This window comes from Pinus tabuliformis, chromosome 5_1 (genome assembly GCF_031772625.1).
Source record: "Pinus tabuliformis cultivar Carrire ecotype Pingquan chromosome 5_1, CPIR1, whole genome shotgun sequence".
NCBI classification, from domain to species: Eukaryota; Viridiplantae; Streptophyta; class Pinopsida; order Pinales; family Pinaceae; genus Pinus; species Pinus tabuliformis.
In genome coordinates this window covers 916,747,173-916,766,721 of record NC_142305.1, presented here as the reverse complement: position 1 = coordinate 916,766,721, position 19,549 = coordinate 916,747,173, and the positions used below count along the sequence as shown (strand labels likewise).

Here is a 19,549-nt window from a genome sequence, read left to right as displayed (position 1 = left end):
AATGACAATGCATACCTATAGGTTCGTGAGGCCCACCTTCAAACATACGATCATGGCAGATGGGTAAGGGACCACATGGTTGGCTCACGTGGCAGAGAAATGGCACAACAAGCTAGTTGGTCATTGCAAAGGGCTGCTGGCTGCCAGCTGAGGACCATCTTGGAGAATTTTTTCCTCCTAGGGACATCACCCACAAAATAGTGGGTAACATCTGGCTCCAACTGGGACATGATCTCTCAAAGAAGTGGACGAAGCTACTCGAACGGGAGGTCACAAGAACTCCAACATTCTCTTGGTTACTGCAGACTAGTTACCTACATATATAATAGATGAAAAACATGTGGCAGCATGCTTTCGCCGCGTCTCATGATCGCACATGCTTAGATTAGGCCCATAAAATCAACAGAAAAATAAATATGCAAATTTTATCCAAATGCAACTACTCTACCATGAGAAATATCATATGATGTTAGTTCTAATGAGGAAATGAGCATGCAATGCATCCTATGCTAACATACAGTAAGGCCAATACTAACTGTAATCATAAAGCTAGTGCAACCAACATATCATCATATCGATATACACATGCCTACCAGTATGATTACTCATATAGCAAATCCCAAAGTGACTTTCTATATACCGAATCTCCTCCCATTAGTGAAAGTGCGTAAAGAGTAGGGAGTCATAGCTGAGGTGACAATGAACTAGGTCTCCATTGTTTCCCTTGATCTAGCATTTGTCCCTTTAGAAGTCCCTTTTAGGCCCCCTGGTAGTTTGAGCAGTAACATGTCCCCATACGAAATATGAGGTGGTTGACAGTGATTGGAGGAACTCCGATTAAAGGTTCTTGGGAAGAAAAATGTGTGAAGAAAGAAGGAAAGAGATTGTGGAATATGCAACCATGAAGAAGGCAATCAACATCCTGGAACTAGAAGATTTGACTAGGATCTCTCCATGAAAGATATAAAGACTCTGATGAAGTCTAAAAAAGAAAGAGACCCTTGACAATATATATCTTTTGGAAATGTGTCAATGCGTATGCAGGATGTTGATGCAAACTAGAAGATGTCATGATGAAAGACCATCACAAAGGTAATTTTGATTTAATGTTCGTTTCTTATTTTTGAATGATTTCTAGATGGGCTTATGCAGAGCTGCCAAGGGAAGAACTACGGATGTCTTCCTCAACTGATGACGATGTACCAGGATGAAAAATCCTTAAGGAAACATGGCATGAAGAAGGACAGCACGGCATGAAGAAAGACCAGATATGGACTAATGGATCACTTTTCGATGAAAGAAATGATGACATGATTGACTCATGAATAAAAGTGATGGATGGTCTGTGCCCTACAAGGAAGTCCCAATAGATGTAGACTCTATGACAAAGAAGAAATTCATGACATCAAAGGAAGGAGTTCTACAAGCAGCTCGTTATCCCATGATCTCCACTTGAAGAGCTGCTGGAAGCAAGTCCCTGGTGAAGAGGGAACTTGGTCAAGTCCCTAGTTAAGAGGGAGCTTGGGTACATTCCTTTTATAGGAATGGGTACATTCCTTCTATGGAATGAGTATGTCCTTCCTAAGTTGAGAGGGAGAGATAGACACATCATTCTTGTCTTCACTTGGGAAGACAGAATGGAGGATTGGGTAAACATCTAGCATCCGATGCTCTTTGAGGAGGACTTAGGGCATCCGAGGTAAGAGTAGTTGTAGAGAACCGATATTCTTCGACAACTGGGAATCCAAGATAAGAATAGTCTTGGTGGAACATATTCTGAGAGAACCCGGGTGGGGTATGTTTCGAGTGAGATAATGATGAGTGTGTTTATACATCATTGGTCTCGAATGACAAGGACAAAGTGTACTCTAGTAGGGAAAGGTACTATAGTTTTTCAAACAGAAACAGGAGAGTGGTTCCGAGCTACCAGTGTGTTGCATGTGCCAGGATTGGGGATGAACTTACTTTCTGTATCTCAACTTCAGAACAAGGGCTATGATGTTTTCTTCATTAAGGAGAAAGTATACGTCAAACACCCGAGTTGGAAAAGGAAGGTCTGGATTGGAATCAAAAGAAACAAGTTGTATAGATTGTAGCTAGAATCTCCAATGGCACTGATAGGCAGTAATGGAGACAAGGATTTGAATGAACTATGGCACAGAAGGATGGGAGAAAAACTGTAACAGGAGTTCCAGATCTTAGTACTGAATGAGATGATGTATGCAGAGGGTTTGCTCTGGGCAAGTATGCCAAAGCAACGTTTCCAAGAAGTAGCAATAGGGCCAAGTGTGCACTAGGATTGATACACTCAGGCGTCTGCGAACCGATGTCCACAAAAGCTCTTAGTGGTGTCGAATACTTCGTCACCTTCATCAATGACCATTCTAAGAAGACTTGGATCTACTTTCTGAAAACCAAAGACGAGGTTTTCGGTAGATTCAAAGAGTTTAAGGCTCAAGTGGAGAATTTGATAGGGAAGAAGATAAAAGTGTTGCGCCCAGACAATGGTGGAGAGTATGTTGACAGCGCCCTACAATCTGGAGCAGAATGGAGTAGCAGAAAGGAAGAACAGGACTATTGTGGAAGCAGTTAGGGCTATGTTGTATGATCAGGATATGCCAAAATTCCTGTGGGCAGAAGCATGCAGCACGACAGTCTATATCCAAAATAGAACTCCTCATAGGGCATTAGGCAAGATTACTCTAGAAAAGGTCTTCACCGGGAAGACACCTGAAGTTAGTCATTTCAGGATATTTGGGAGTTTAGCATATTGTCATATACCCAAGGAGAAGAAGAAGAAGTTAGATCAAACTGCAGAGAAAGGATGTCTTGTGGGATATAGCAAAAATGCTAAGGCATATAGAATCTGTCTTCCAGGGAGCAAGAAGGTAGTAGTTCGGCGAGATGTAAAGTTCATGGAGAATAGAGCTTTCAGAAAATCTCGAGAAATGCCTTCCGAGGAGAAGTCAAAAGATGATCCGTTGATCAAACCACTTCAATCAATGGAAGCTAGTACCAGAAATTCTCCTTCAAAATAGTAGGAATCATAGGAAGAGGAAGAGTTGACAGATGCACCTACTACCAGAGGAAGAACGAGACGGGAACTTCGACAGATTCTGAGGGATGCAGAAGAATTCATTGGTGTACCCAGGAATAGTAAAAGGGAGCGAAGATAGCCAGATAGATACCAAGCTTTAGTAGCTCAGGTTGGGGAACCCTCCAGTTTTCAGGAGGTCGTTCAGCATCAAGTATGTTTGGATGCGATGGTGGAGGAATACAACTCTATAATGGTGAATGATGTCTGGGAAGTGGTGCCTAGGCCTCAGGACAGATCAGTGGTAGGTTCGAGATGGGTCTACAAGATCAAATATGCGGCAGATGACAATGTGGAGAAATACAAAGCCAGGTTTGTGGCTAAGGGGTATGATCTATAGGAAGGAATAGACTACGAAGAGACTTTCTCCCCAGTAGCCAGGTATACATCTATTAGAATTGTGATATCTCTTGCATCTCAGATGGGGTGGGAGATTCATCAGATGGATGTCAAGGTGACATTCTTGAACGGGGTAATAGAATAGGAAGTATACATTGAACAACCAGAAGGCTTTGAGACACATGAGAAGAAATTTCATGTATGCAGATTAAAGAAAGCCTTGTATGGGCTTAAACAGGCACCTAAAGCATCGTATGGTCGAATTGATGGCTACCTGCAGAAGATGGGGTTCATTAAGAGTGATGTAGATCCCAATATCTACTATCTGGTTGTAGAGAATGAGCCTCTAGTCTTAGTATTATATGTGGATGATCACTTTCTGACAGGGTCATCTAGGCTCATCGAGGATTGCAAGAAAAATCTGGCCACAAAATTCGACATGAAGGATTTGGGAAAGATGCATTATTTCCTGGGGTTGGAAGTTTGGTTGTAGAAGGGTGAGATCTTCCTTGGGCAAGGGAGATATGCTACAGAAATCCTGAAGAGATTCAGGATGCAGGACTGTAGACCTATGACTACTCCAATGATCATCAACTGGAAGAAAATTGATGCATCGAAAGACAAAGATGTTGATACCACCTTGTACAGGAAGCTCATAGGATCCCTGATGTATCTGGTCAATACCAGGCCAGACATTTGTTATGCTGTCAACACCCTCAGTCAGTTCATGGTGGAACCTAAGAGGGTGCATTACGCAGCAACCAAACATGTTCTTAGGTATATACAAGGAGCAGTCAAGCATGGACTATTGTACGCCAGAGGTAATGACATTAGGCTGAGTGGGTTCACTGACGCAGATTGGGCTGGAAGTTCAGTAGATCGGAAAAGTACCACTGGGTATTGTTTCAGCATTGGATCGAGGATGACTTCTTGGTGCAGTAGGAAACAGAAATCCGTAGCTCTGAGCTCAGCAAAAGTAGAATATATGGCCGCTAGCACAGCTTCGTGCGAAGCCATATGGCTTAGAAAATTGCTTGTGAACCTATTCAGTAGAAGGATGGAAGTGACCGGGATCATGTGTGATAATTAGAGCTGCATCAAGCTCTCTGAGAATCCAGTATTTCATGATCGGTCGAAGCACATTGATATCATTTGTCACTTTGTCAGACATTGTGTCCAACGAGGAGCAGTATAGTTGAGCTACACTCCTATAGGAGAACAGATGGCAGACATCCTCACCAAGGCTCTAGGAAGAACAAAGTTTGTTCATTTCAGGGAGAAGATGGGGATGGTAAAGAATCCATTTCGATAATGGATAAGTATCAGAAGTTGTAGTGCAGCAGTTAGTAGTGGCCGTGCTATGGGCATTATGATGCAACAGATTGAGAGGGAGCTGCAATACAGATGTAGCAGTGACAGTGGCAGTGTCATGGGCAGCAGTACAGGAAGCAATAATGTAGTGGATGTTGGGCAGCAGGCCAAGCATCAGCACAGGTACCAGTGCGGAGGATCAGTGTGATGTTTCAATGATGGAGCATTACTAGATTACATTCCTCGCTAAGAAGGAGTGTTTATTTATGGTAGCATTAGATGTGCTCTAGCCTTGAACTTTGGAGGAGAGGCTAAGGCACATGAGATCTCCAAGACCCAGAAATCGTTTTGAGAAATTCCATCCAAATGAGGAGTTATTAAAATAATTAATATTTTTAATGGGTTCCTAAGTCTAAACTTAGGAAAATAAAAATATTAATGGGTATTAATAAAGATAAGGATGAGAAGCTTCTAAGAGACGAGGATCAAGTCTATTTTAATCTTAGCCGTTGATTAGGGACTTAATCTCGGCCGTTGATTCATCAACAGGAAAAGTATAAGAGAGGACTTGAGGGTCATTTGGAGACACACCAGCAAATACTCAGTATCTCTAGGAAAATCGATTCTCAGAGAGAAGGGGATCAATTTCAGAGGGAGAGCAGCAAAGTGGAGGAAGAGGGGGGATGAGCAGTAGTCAGAGAGCTCAGAAGAAGTGACGCAGGGACTCTGAGAGACAGCGTAGAAGGAGACGCAGATCAGAGAGACGCAGGGATGACGCAAAGAGGGACCAGAGTTGTGCAGAGCCATGTAGAATGATGCAGGGCTGACACAGTAGAGAAAGGAAGCACTCCAAGGTGGCAAAAAGTCTCGAAGAAAAGTCTCAGGTATTTTCTCCCAGTGTCTATGTAAATTTTTCTGTAAAAGCGATTGTTGTTGAAGATTAATAAAACCCTCATTTGTTGCACCGATTTTCCCACATTGGGTTTTTCCGAGGACACTTGTCCAAAAATAACTATGTTGATGTGATTGATTCTTGTGCATATATTTGTTTTTGTATAATGGTGTGATATCTACAGTAGAATTTATTTTAATATTTACTAAAGGGATTTCATAAATAACTTATTGGGAATAATAAGTAGGTGAAATAAATCAGTGGCTGTAGTAATAGAATTTTTTATTAGAAATTTTCACAATGCACTCATTGGATATGGAATACTTCCTTCAACCTCACTGTCTCTACCCCTCTCACATTGCTTCAATCTCTAGCTCTCTTCGGCAGTTGACTATTGCTACTTCGGAAATCGATCTGCCAAGAAATCAAACTACTCAAGTGTATTCTCCATCACTACATCGACCTCCTCTTATAATCCTCTGTTGGAGCACCAATGGCCAAGATTAAAACATAATCGATGGCTAGGATCATGTCTAGATCGATCCTTGTGAGTTTCTAGATGATTCTCACCTTGACTTAATTAACACTGATTAGTTAACCATATTCCCTAAGTTTACACTCGGGAATTATGTAAAAACTGGTTAATAATCTAATTAAGTCATTCCTAGGCGGAAATTCCAGAAACGATTTATGGGTTTTGGAGATCTCATATATTCTAACCTCTCCACCAAATTCATGGCTAGAACACATTTGATGCTACAAAAACTGACACCACACGCTTTCAGCAGGCCAACCAAAACCACATTGCCCACGTTTTTACTTTCAGGGGTTGGTGAGTAGGCTGGGCAGGACGAGATGCCCATGGGAGAGTATTTCTAGGAGTGGCTATCGATGGGGGATGAATTTCAAGTTGCACTGAGGTTTTGGGATTTTTGCCATCTCAAGCAGAATGATAAGGGCAAGGGCGCAGGAGGTTCAAGCATGCAGAACTCCAAGTTGCAGCGTACTGTTGGGAATGTATCTTCGCAGATTCGATGGTTCATTCAAGTACATAGCTAGGGCATGGGTGGAGAAGGTAGATACATTTTTTTAGCTTAGTCGGAGAACTGGTGGAAGCCATTAAAATGGCTACCTTGCACTTGGAGTGGGAGGCACACGATTGGTCATTCCGTGGGTTGACCACGCTAGGGCATGCCAGCATTGCTTCCTATGAGGACTTCACACTGAGGGTTGTGGAGCGTTTTTGACAGGCAGCCCCAAGCATTACATAGTAGTGTTCTTGAGGGTATTTGTGACGGTGTTGGATTTGTCAGATGCTAGGAGGGTCTGCACCTTTGTGGAGGGTTTGGTTGAGCCCTTACATGGGCTAGTGAGTGCAAGCAGGCCCACCACTCTACTGGAGACAGTGAATCGCACAAGGGCTTTGCAAGACGCAATTCCCAAGACTAGGGCACCAGTTCTACCACGAGCTCCTTTCCCACAAAGGAGTTAAGACACTAGAACCCCACCACAGAGAGATGTTCAAGGGCATGGGCAGCTAGATGATGAGACCAAAAGAGACCTTTATAGGAGGAAGTTGTGCTTCACTTGCCAGGAGCCATGGGCACCAAGGCATAGGTGTACCAAGGGCAAGGCCCATTATATAGAGGTGTTTTTTGACAGTGTTGGAGGATGGTGTAGAGCAGGATGCTAATGTAGGAGATGATGAGTTGCATATCATTGGAGGTAGTGGAAGAGGAGCAGCACCCCCACCTGATGGAGACCTCTTCAAGCCCACTGGAGGGATCATTGCTTCACTGAGGAGAGTCCCCAAGTATCTCACTCTGAGTATCAGGGGCATAGTGCAGGGCTAGCGTGTAGCAGTCTTGGTGGACAGTGGGGCAACCCACAACTTTATTGATGCACAAATGGTGGAGTGGAGAGGTATACAGACTGAGAGCTTTGAGGGGTTTTCAGTCCTAGTGTCGGGAGACAGGACTATGTAGTGCACTAGGGATGTCCCTTGTTTAATAGTGACTATGGGGAATTACTCTATAACCGATCACTTCTTTGTGGTTGATGTTCTGGACACCAACATAGTCATGGGTGTCTAGTGGCTCTACTCCTTGGGATGAGTCACTACAGATTGGAGGAAACTGGAGATGGAGTTCATGGGGCTAGATGAGAAGTTGGTGTTGTTGAGGGGGATGTATTCATACCCACCATAAATGGTGCCAGCACATCGGATGGAGGCTAATTTATGACATGGGGACATAGAGTGGGCAGTGGAGCTAAGGATTACAAAGGCAGGGACTCAGCAACGACTAGTACACCCGGACATCTAGGGGATTTTGGACAGGTATCCATCGTTTTTTAAGACATTCCTGCAGATCAACCACCTGACAAGGGATTTGAGCACACGTTTGAGTTAGAGGAGGGTGTGCATGCTGTGATCACCACTCCATACCGACATCCCAAGGCTTACCGGGATGAGATTAAGCATGCCATACACGCACTGTCAGCCTTGGGCCACATTAGGCCTAGTTTGAGTCCCTTCGCTTCTTCAGTGGTGTTGGTGAAGAAGGATGTGACCCTCCACATGTGTATTGACTATCGGGCCTTGAACAAGAAGACCTTGAAGAATTAGTACTCGATCTCGCGCATATATGAGCTGATGGATGAACTTAGAGGAGCTAAATACTTCTCTAAGATTGATTTTCACTCGGGCTACCACCAGATCAGAGTTCAGGAGCAAGACATCCCAAAGACAGCTTTTTGGTGCCATTATGGGCACTTTGAGTTCTTGGTGATGCCCTTTGGGCTAACCAATGCCCTAGCTACTTTCCAGTCTTGCATGAACCACGTGTTCCGCAAGCAACTTCGCAGGTTTGTGTTGGTGTTCTTTAATGACATCTTGATCTATAGTAGGACTTGGGAGGAGCACTTGAGGCATTTGGAGGAGGTGCTTCGTATCCTTGAGGAGCAACAATTGTACGCCAAGGTGTCCAAATGTGAGTTTGGACTGACGGAGATGCTATACCTTGGCCACGTGATTAGGGAGGATGGAGTTTGAGTGCACCAAGAGAATATTAGGGCCATACTAGATTGGCCCCATTAGGGGAATTTTAAAGTCTAAAATGGGTCTCCTAAGGAACTATAAAATAATAGTGGAAATAATAAAATAAGATTAAATTACATCATCAAATTTTAGAGGGAAAAAATAAAAAACTATTTTTTCAACACATATTTTCAACTTATCTCCTTATGGGTTTACTCAAATTTCGAGCGACAATATTCATTGGATGCAGAATTTGATTCCTCATCCAAAGAGTACCCATGTTGCATACTTTTGATGGACCCTGCTGCACGAAAAATGAGAAATACCTGAGTGTAATCATGTTTTTTCATGTATCATGTTTTTCAGGTATTTCTCATTTTTTCACATTTTTTCATGTATTTCTCATTTTTCGTGTAGCAAGCAATCACATTTTTCAGGTATTTCTCATTTTTCTTGTAGCATGGTCCATCAAAAGTATGCAACATGGGTACTCCTTGGATGATGAATTAAATTTTGCATCTAACGAGTACTCCTGCTCGAAATTTAAGTAAAACCTTAGGGAGAAGTTTAAAATACGAGTTGAAAAAGTATTTTTATTATTTTATTATTTTTTAATATTTTTACTTTTTTACTCCAAAAATGGTGAATCATCCCCCATGGTTGACAACATCATCTTGAATCCTATTGGTTCTTATAAATTTTATTTTGGTTGTACATTTTTCTTAGTAGGCCCATTTTAAACCTCAAAATTCCCCTAATGCACACCAAGGAGTGTGACTGAGCTACGTGGATTTTTGGGCATTTGCACCTATTACAGGAATTTTGTGAAGGGGTTTTCACAGCTTGCAGCACCCCTCATTGATCCAACCAAGAAAGGTCCATTCAAGTGGATTGATGTAGGGCAGGAGGCCTTTGAGCGCCTAAAGAGGGTCATGAGCAGTTGCCCAGTGCTAGCATTGCCTGATTTCACGCAGCCTTTTGTTTTGGAGTGTGATGCGTCTGGTGAGGGCGTTGGGGCTGTTTTGATGCATGGTGGGCACCCCATAGCATTTGAGAGTCGGAAACTCCTTAGTCATGAGAGGCTCTATTCTATATATGACAAGGAGATGTTGGCCATCATGCATGTGTTGGCCAAATTTCGACAGTATCTGGTGGGCAACATGTTCAGAGTGAAGATTGATCACAACAATCTTCGGTTCTTTTTGGAACAGAGAAAGCTCAACATTAGGAACCAGAAGTGGGTCAACAAGATCCAGGCCTATGACTTTGATATAGAGTATGTCAAGGGAAAGCAAAATATAGTAGATGATTCTTTATCTTGGAGGCCCGCAACAATATCCCTGATGAGTATCTGTCAGGATTGGAGGGCATAGTTGTTGGTGGAGTACTCCAAGGATAGGTAGGCTTGTTAAATCTTTGATGGCACCCATGGGGATGATCAGTACTAGGTGATGAATGAGGTGATTTATTACAAGGGGAGGATCTATTTGGTACCTGGTTCATAATTGAGGGAGAGGATTGTGTAGGCTTTACATGATTCTCCACTAGTAGGGCATCAAGGGCTCCTCAAGGCATAACGAGCTATCCGAGAGCGCTTCACATGGAGTGGCCTCAAGGGAGATGTTTTGAGGGACATGCAAGAGTGTGATGCTTGCCAGAGGAACAAGGGGGATGAGACACACCCCACGGGTTTATTGCAGCCTCTCCTTATTCTTGAGAGAAAATGGGAGAGTATAACTATGGACTCTATTATAGGGCTGCCAGCAGTGCAGATGCGGGATTGCATATATGTGGTGGTCGACAGACTGACCAAGTACGCCCATTTCTTTGCCATACCTTTCCGGTCATCAGCTTCACAGGTGGCCGAGTTGTTTTTCAGGGAGGTTTTTAGGCTACATGGTCTCCCTAAGACCATAGTGAGTGACAGGGACAACAGATTTATGGGAGGATTCTGGCAGGAGTTGTTTTGGTTAGTGGGGATAAAGCTCACACCCAACACCAACTACCACCCACAAACCGATGGTCAGACTGAGATTGTGAACAAGTGGTTGGAGGGGTACTTGCGCAACTACATGACCAGGCAGCAGCGTGCATGGGTGAAGTGGCTTCACCTTGGAGAGTACTGCTACAACACCACATTCCACATGTCGATAGGTATGTATCCATTTAGTGCTCTATATGGTTATGATGCTTTGACATTTGTTGATTTGGTGTTTGGAGATAGTAGGGCCTCAGGGGCCAAAGATTGGGTACAAGAGAGCCAGGACATCCTTAGGGCTCTCAAGGATAATTTACAGACAACCCAGAATCAGTAAAAGATCTATGCAGACAAGCACAGGGTTGAGAGGCATTTTGAGGTTGGGGACTTAGTCTTTCTGAGGCTCCAACCATACAGGTAGTCCACTCTGAAGCAGAAGGGAGTTGAGAAGCTCAAACCATGTTTCTATGGGCCTTACAGGGTGATCAGGGGAATTGGAGAGGTAGCCTATGAGCTGTAGTTCCCACTTGGGAGCAAGTTGCACAATGTATTTCATGTCTCATGCTTGAAAAAGGCCTTGGGACGGTAGGCGACAACAACTACTGATCTAACCCCCTTTGGATGATAAGGGGCATTTGGTGTTTAGTTCTAGAGGCCATTTTGGACGTGAGACAGAGAAATCTCAAAAACAAGATTGTTCAGGAGATTTTGGTGAAGTGGAAAGATTTGCCTGAGGAGGATGCCACTTGGGAAGGGAAATAGGTACTCCATTACCCATCACTACAATTGCTTTAGGATAAGCAACATCTAGGCAGGGAGGACTGTGATGTTCCTACTGAACAGTTTTTCTAAGTAGTCACAATTTTGCACATTTTTGAGTTTTGCTAAAGAGGACTTAGGGAAAAGTGTGTTAGGAGAACCCGACTTGCAATTTTTTGGCTAAGGGAGGCTCCAACATAGGAGAAGGGAGGCAAATCGAATTCTTTGTGGATGGTGGTGGCCACCCCAAAGGGAATACACGCCCCTTAGAGCAACTCACACATTTGGAGGGTGTCATGTCCCGTCCTAAATTAATTTGGAACAAGACTAATTATTGCATTTTGGGACCAATTTTGGAGATAGTGGGGCCCATTCAATTTTATTAGGAGATTAGACTTACAAGAAGTTATTTTGTTGTGGTTAAGTTCTATGTGGGGGTCCACCCACACTAGGGAATATGCATTTCCTAGTTTGAAATTCAAATTGCTTGGAGGGGAAAAGTCGATGGTTAAGTGAGGGCCCACGATGGAGGGAAAATTTAGAGGGAAAAGTGCTCCCGGAAATCTATATAAGGAAGGCAGCTCTCCTCATTTCATCATCTTTGACATATCGAATTTCTCTTTTGTTGCTCAAGTTGCATAGCCGAGTAACTTATTGTTTAGCAATAGTTCTTCAAGCGAAGAGCTCACCCTTTCTTCGGGGGACTTCGAATGCCACCCTAGAGAGGTTTATCTTCATTCTTATGTAGGAGGATTTCATTGTTGTTTCTAGCAATTGCATCCATCTCCAGGTGGTGCGTATTTCTGGAGGACGTAGTGGAGGGAGGTTGAGTTTGTTTGTGGCATCCTGTGGAAGAGTTTTGGTCGGGAGAATTTCCGAAGAGGAGACATAGGAGTTTTGTTTCCATTTTGGAGAGCTTTAGAGCTGGAGAAGAGTGCTCCCATTCAGTGTGACTTCCGCACTTCATGGGCGAGCGTAGAGGCAACATTTTGTGCTCACGTGGGAGGTGGAGACTTAGCCATTGAGGTTGATCCTTGTCGGGAGAGATAAGGAAAGCATTAGTGGAGTTGATTGTTACTTTTCTAGAGCGTTTGAGGAGGATTTTGCTGGTGTATTGGCAGACAGTGTGCTTCAACAGTTTTGGAGGGCGTAGGGCCTTTGGGGGTCGATTTTGGAAGGTCAAAATCCGGCCAAACCATTTCTGGGTTTTTTGGGTTTTGTGAGAGGAGTTTGTGGTTAAAATTTCAGAATTTTCCAGGTGATATTCGGGTATGAAATCCTCATTCTTATAACAGGGCGAATTGCTAGTAGCTGGGGAATTTGCACCATTTTATGGGTTCGACTTTGGCTTGGAGATAGGCCAAACCCTTTCTGGGTTTTTCTAGGTTTTTGACAAAGATCCCAGATATAAAGTTTCAACATTTTCTGAGCACTAGAGACGGGGTTTCTTGCAGTTCCTTTCCAGCTAGCAGTGCAGTTTCTGGGGACAGCGCAAAGCATTAGAGGAGCAGTCATTTCCAGCTTCAAGATTATTGTTTTATCACCTGGGTCCTGTCAAGCTTTCCCTTGAGGCAAGCCCAGGTGCATTTCTACATATTATTGTACTTACTCCATTTCATTAATAAAATGGCTCAGCTGGTTCTCACTTCTGGAGTTTTAATGAGCATTTGTTGATTGTTTTAATTTCCTGTGTCACAAATTGATTTTGTTTTGCATATCACTGTTTATTTAAGTTTGGAACATTACAATGGTATCAGAGCATGATCTTGGCCTAGTTGTGGGTAACCAATAAGATCATGGGAGATTTGGGCATGTATGCACAATGACGAGTTACACCATACACCACCCATGGCTCAAGGGAGATTCAGTGTGTAGGAATTCTGGGGTGGAATCCGTTGGAACGATGAGAGGTTTTCTCAGTTGAGGAAGGTGTAAGACCAGATCCATCTTTGTCGTTATAGCAGAGACTAGTGTTATTTGGGAGCGGGAGCGAAAGCGGGGAGCGGGAGCAAAAACGGGTGCGAGAACGATATTTTCAGAAGCTCCCAGTTCGGGAGCAAATCCCGGAGCGATTTTTATATAATATATATTTTTTATATTTTGATACATATATGTCAACAAAAATATGTAGAATGATGAATTAGATATAAAAAACATAAAAAAACATTGATTGAACCATATAACAACAATCATCTAGAAGTTATAATCTTCATCAACCACATCCACAAGTTAGTAGCATACAACATATTGAGTCTCATGAATCATGATTCATCAATCTTAAAGTTTCAATTTCAAGCTTTCGAAATTGAAAATTCAATATATAACATTTATCATCATTGACCACCAAAGTTGTACTTGTAAGCTAAGTTTAACCACTACAACAAATAATATCTAACATGAAATGAAATGTTATAAAATGAAATGAAATGAAACAACTTTCACGAAGCATCATATTCATAATTCATTACCAATGAGTTATAATTGCCAACTTCAAACTTCAAACATAAATTGTCATATATTGTTTACAAAAATATCATAATAAATATGAAAGAGTCAACAATTATAAAAACTACTAGAAACTAGAAAAGACAAGTAAATCTATCATCTACATCTTCGTCTTGCCACCACAAATACTGTCTAATTTATGAGCAGGTCGTGGTGGTCTTCTAGGAGTCTCCTGCCGCACAAACCCACGACCAGAACCAAAAGGCATTTGCCCTCCATGTGAGGATGTACATGGAGGCGACGACATCAAAGGAACAAGACTCGGAACTCGATCATTGCTACTGGATGGTGGGGGTGGCATGGTTGTTGCTTCATCTTCCTCTCTCATATGTTCTACTTCCAATTCTTCAAGATGTATAGTGCCATCCTCCAAATTATCATCCTCTGGGTGGTTGTCCCAAATTTTATATGTTGGATCCTCATAAGCCTGATCACAGTAATGACTCAACAACCTCAAGTTGTAGTGCACATAAACCAGGCTTTCTACCTGGTTTTCATTGAGTCTGTTTCTTCTCACATTATGTATGGAGTTGTAGGTGCTCCAATTGATCTGATAATGAGATTTAAGACAATTATTAAGGTATTACAAACTCATGTGCATGGATATGCCTATGCTACTTTGTGCAATGGATCAATAAGATTGCGAAATACATACACAATGAAGCAGTTAAAGAACATAATACACAACACACATAAACACAACAGTTTAATAAGGAGTTCACCCAACACTCCTGGGCTACATCTCCCTGTCCAGCCTTCAGTGGTGACCTCTCTATTATGTCTTCAAAACAGAGTTTTACAAAAGTGTGAGCTCAATTTGAGTTTCAACACACAACAGATACAACAACGAGAGTTTTGCTTGAACCCCTCAAGCCTCTCTGAGTACACAGACTCTTTCTATCATTCTCTGTCTCTGTCTTTGCTCTGTCTCAGCACTGCCTACTCCTGTCTTCTGTCATCTGTGGCTTTAAAGCCAATCTACATTGTCTGTTCGTTTCTCCTTCTCGGGCTCTCTGGCTTCCCGACCTCTGTCCGCTCAGATCCCATTCTGAGTGTTAGTAATCATTGCTAAATGCTTTCAGGGATGGTGGCCACCTATTCTGCAACGGATAGAGTAATCAGGCCTTTGAAATCCCAAAATTGGTCATTTTCTGTTTACACAGAGAAGCGCTGCAAAGCACGGGAAAATCCGCCAAATCACTGTTCATCGGATTTGAAATATATGAATCCACTTTATAACTCCTATCATATCCGCCTTTGTAGCGATATCACATCTCCACCATTGATCTAGGAGATCCAGATCCAACGGCTGTGGTTCATTTCGGGCGGCTCTTTCGTACAGAGGTTAACCGCTCGATGAGGGTGGTTTCCTCTCTCCTCAGACTGGACACGTGGCAGCCGGTGTGTGGCGTCGGGCGAAGCCCGACCCAAACCACTTACCGCCTTTGGCTCTCCCGAAATCCTACCTGTTTTGTGATTTCCCTTTATATTTGAAAATACATGGAAATATGAAAATCCCGTTTATATCGGACTTGAAATAGTATTCAACAACGTTAATAAACCCTTTTGGGTCCGTAATATCGCATCAAGCACATTTCCTTTGTAATCCATTCATTTGGCGAAAATGCGAAATACAAAGGAAAATGACGTTTTCCGGACTTCAAAATATATAGAATATCGTCTATAATGTTATCGGGTTCGGCCATCGCATCACATATATGTATATGTATATAGCCCCGCTCCTTTGTGGTTCGCTGACGCGATATTACGATGCAACGTGGGCCGTCGATATGCGTGCTTTATCGACGGTCCTCGTTGACCCCACTGATGGCTGTCGCGTATTCCTTGTGGTCTCTGCCGATAGCCTCCCTTTGCCACCACTGATTGCGATTTGCCGATTGGATCTGGACCGTTGATCGGCCAGATGCAACAGCTCCAATTTAAAGTTTCTTTGACCACCGATAAACCTGTTTTTCAATGTTTTCTCCATGTTTTTCATGCCCGATAGTGTTATCCGCCTTTTTTAAAGGTTTTTAACCATATGAAGACTTAGAGGGTCTTTTGGATCCATTTGGATCACGCCTTCCCACTGAAAAAGCTTTTGGACCACCAAAAGTTGGTTTTTAAGTATCAATCAAGGATATAGCTTCCTCACTTGCCCAATCTTTATCCATCTTGCACTGCTTGGTTTTGAACCTTTGAGTCTGATTCTTAGGTACTCAACATCCCCTCTGCGCGTAGTTCTCACCTTCCTGTCCAGAACTGTATCTTCCTGCAACTCATTGAGATATTCAGGCAACAGATCATCAATAGAAGGCAATTGACTTTGCTCTTTGGGATCTTCAATCAATGAAGGTTCAAATAATCTCAAGTTCTCTGCATTAACCACTGAATAGATATGCATGTAAGCTGGCAAATCAAGGCGAAAGCGTTTTCACCAATTTTCTCAAGTATCTTGAAAGGCCCATACCTTATTGGCTTCAGCTTCTTACCTTCACCTTGCATTTTGTCTTCGCTGATGTACAACCAGACTTGATCACCAACTTGGAAGCTATGCTCAATTCGATGCTTATCATGCCTTGCCTTGTACTTGGCTTGGCTATTTTCCAGTTGTTCCTGCACTGCCTAGTGAATTTCTTGGATCTGTTCAATGAACTTGGTTGCTTTGTCCACATCGTTGTGTCCATCAATTGCTATGTTTTTTCCAAAGACAAAATCCAAGGGAGACCTTGGTGTAAAACCAAAATAAGTCTCAAAAGGAGATCTCTCTGTAGAAGAATGTTTAGCACGGTTGTAAGCATGTTGCACATAACATAAATGTTCATCCCAGAGCTTGGGATGCTTGCTGCAATAGCCCCTGAGCAACTGGATCATTGTCCTGTTTACCACCTCTGTTTGGCCATCTATTTGTGGATGAAAGGTTGTGCTCTTCTTCAGTCTGATGTCTATCAATTCCCACAGACTTGACCAAAACTTCCCAACAAATTGGGAATCTCGATTAGATACTATGGATGTGGGTAACCCAAAATGCACCCAGACATGCTGAAAGAACAACTTCATTGTTTGTTCAGCTGTAATCTGTTTGTTACAAGGTATTAAAATACACATTTTGCTGAACCTGTCCACAATAACATATAAATAGTCATGACCTTTTCTAGATTTTCTCAATCCTCCAACAAATTCCATGGAAACACTTTCCCAAGGACGAGAAGGAACTAGTAGTGGAGTGTACAAGCCTAATTTTCTATTGCTGGGCTTGCTTTTAGCACACATGGTACGCCCTTTAATGTATCTAGAAACTGTTTCATGCATTCTTGGCCAATAACAAAATCTTTGCAGCTGTGCAACTGTTTTACTTACACCAAAATGACCTGATATTAGAGAAGTATGTGCTTCTCGGATTATGTTAACTCTTTTAGTTTGAGGAATGCATAACTTTCCCAAATGATACAAGAGTTGGTCCTTAACATGATAATCCAATTCTTCTACTTATTTTCCATGACTTAAAGTTGCATATACATCTTTAAAGTCTACATCTTGAGCATATTGTTCAATGTAGCTTTCATGCAATACTAAGTTATGCTTAAGTATAGTAGATGCATTTGTAATTGGTCTGGATAACATATCTGCAACTTTATTGTGTATGCCCTTCTTATACCTGATGACAAGATGAAACTGTTGTAGAAACCCCATTCACCTATAGTGTCTTGATTGTTGCAATTTAGTTTGTGAGTGCAAATATTGAAGTGGTTAATGATCAATATGTATAACTGTTTCTTTGCCCAATAGGTAATGTTTCCACCTTTTCACACTCTGCACTAATGCATACGATTCGTTATCATATGTAGGATAATTAATTACTGCAGAATTAAATGTCTCAGAATGATAACATATCGGTTTACCACATTGCATCAACACTGCTCTCATGGCATAGTCACTGGCATTTGTTTCAATCTCAAATGGTCTTTGAAAATCTAGTAATGCTAGTACTGGTGCTGTACTAATTTTTTCTTTCAAGGTGTCAAAGGCTTTCTGCTGTTTGCCTCCCCACTGAAACACCTTGTTCAATCCTGTTAAAGCATGTAAGGGAGCTGCAATCAAGGAAAAGTTACCAATAAACTTTCTCCAATATTGTGCTGCTCCTAGGAAGCTTCTAACTTCTGTAGCAGATTTGGGTTTAGGCCAGTTCACAATGACTTCGACCTTAGAGGGATCTATCTTCAAATGACCCAAATAATTTAAATATGTTTTGCCAAATTCACATTTTGATAACTTCACATAGATATTTCTTTTTTCAAAACATCTAGAGTCTGCTTTACATGCTTCAAATGTTCTTCCCATGTTTTACTGAAAACAAGAATGTTATCTAATATACAATTACAAAATCATCAATAAAAGGTCGGAGTACATCATTCATAACTCTCATGAAAGTGGCAGGAGCATTAGTTAAGCCAAAAGGCATAACTAGCCATTCATACAGCCCTTGCTTTGTTTTGAAAGCAGTCTTCCATGCATCTTGTTCTGCAACTCTGACCTGATGGTAGCCACTACGCAAGTCCAACTTGGAAAAGTAAACAGCTTCTTTCAACTGATCTAATAGATCATCTATGCGAGGAAGAGGATAACGATTCTTGATCATTATTTTATTCAGTGCTCTGTAATCAATGCACATCCTCCACGAACCATCTTTCTTTCTCACCAACACGATTGGAGATCCACATGGTGATGTGCTTGGTCTTATGAACCCTTTGTCAAGCAGCTCCTATACCTGCTTCTTGATCTTTGCATTCTCTAAAGCGGATAACCTGTACATTCCGATGTTACGCAATGGAGCATCTTGCTACAAATGAATATCATGTACAATTTCCCTTTTGGGTGGCAGACCTTTAGGTTCTTGAAATAGGATATCATATTCTGAAACAACTTTTTCGAAATCAGCGTTCTGTTTAGCATCACAGCCTTCAAATACATTGGTTTTATCAGGGGTCTTTTCCTTTGCAACCATTAGTAAAAATTGCTTGCATGAATTTACAATTCTTTTCATTTGCCCTGAGTTAATGAGAGTGTAGTTATTTTTGAGCTAATGAGCTCTTACAATATATTCTATTCCATCTTTTGTGAGTTGATACTTATTTTCAGCTCTGTAGAAAATGGATTTTCTATCATACAAGTAAGGACTTCCTAAAACAATACCACATATATCCAAGGGAACTATATCTAACTCAACCTCATCTACAAATGCTGACCCAAAAGCAAACCTAAGTTTACATTGTCTAGTCACTTGTAGCTTTGCTTTATCACATACCCAACCTAATGGATATGGCTTCTTGTGAGGTGTTGTTAGTAGTCCCAACTTCTTTACAATTGCTTCAGAAATCAAGTTTATTTGTGAACCACTATCAAATAAAGTATCAATCTTTTGATGCTTGGAAATAACTCTAATATGAAAAAGCTCATGTCTTTTCCTCTCATTTTCTTCATTATCAATAAATTGTGCAGAATTACTAGTAGATGCTTTAGAATTTTTACTTTTTATACCTGTAGCTGTGACTGTTGTTTCATCACTTGAGTCTGACCCCAAATCTTTTTGAATAGCAGCAGCAATCTTCTTCTTCTTGCCATCAAACTTCTTGG

At 41.8% G+C, this 19,549-nt stretch overlaps 1 protein-coding gene across 2 annotated transcripts in view; it reads left to right on the top strand.

Annotated features, from left to right (window-relative positions):
• The window catches only part of LOC149167787 (F-box protein 7-like), a 518,393-nt gene that overhangs the window by 398,846 nt on the left and 99,998 nt on the right, over nt 1-19,549 (top strand). The gene's annotated exons all lie outside the window — the stretch shown is intronic.